This window comes from Arachis stenosperma, chromosome 1 (genome assembly GCF_014773155.1).
Source record: "Arachis stenosperma cultivar V10309 chromosome 1, arast.V10309.gnm1.PFL2, whole genome shotgun sequence".
NCBI classification, from domain to species: Eukaryota; Viridiplantae; Streptophyta; class Magnoliopsida; order Fabales; family Fabaceae; genus Arachis; species Arachis stenosperma.
Genome location: NC_080377.1, coordinates 100,859,517 through 100,860,214, shown reverse-complemented (window position 1 = coordinate 100,860,214; position 698 = coordinate 100,859,517). Strand labels below are relative to the sequence as shown.

The window sequence follows — 698 nt, the reverse complement described above, 5'->3', positions numbered from 1 at the left end:
ACAACTTTGAGCTTAAGCATCAATTAGTTTCTCTAATGCAACAGAATTGCAAGTTCCATGGACTTCCATTGGAAGATCCTCATCAGTTCTTAGCTGAATTCTTGCAAATCTGTGACACTATCAAGACTAATGGGGTTGACCCTGAAGTCTACAGACTTATGCTATTCCCTTTTGCTGTAAGAGACAGAGCTAGGATATGGTTGGACTCACAACCTAAAGAAAGCCTGGACTCATGGGAAAAGCTAGTCAATGCCTTCTTGGCAAAGTTCTTTCCACCTCAAAAATTGAGTAAGCTTAGAGTGGAAGTCCAAACCTTCAGACAGAAGGATGGAGAATCCCTCTATGAAGCTTGGGAAAGATACAAACAATTGATCAGAAAATGTCCTTCTGACATGCTTTCTGAATGGAGCATCATAGGTATTTTCTATGATGGTCTCTCTGAACTATCCAAGATGTCTTTGGATAGCTCTGCTGGAGGATCTCTTCATCTGAAGAAGACGCCTACAGAAGCTCAAGAGCTAATTGAAATGGTTGCAAATAACCAATTCATGTACACTTCTGAAAGGAATCCTGTGAACAATGGGACTAATCAGAAGAAAGGAGTTCTTGAGATTGATACTCTGAATGCCATTCTGGCTCAGAACAAGAGATTGACTCAACAAGTCAATTTGATTTCTCAAAGTCTGTCTGGAATGCAA

General features: G+C 40.3%; 1 non-coding gene across 1 annotated transcript; it reads right to left on the bottom strand.

The window, feature by feature from the left end:
* Positions 1-290: 290 nt before the first annotated feature.
* LOC130956161 (small nucleolar RNA R71) lies at positions 291-398 on the bottom strand. The gene has a single exon (XR_009077023.1). It is a non-coding gene; the product is annotated as a small nucleolar RNA R71 (small nucleolar RNA).
* Positions 399-698: the final 300 nt, after the last annotated feature.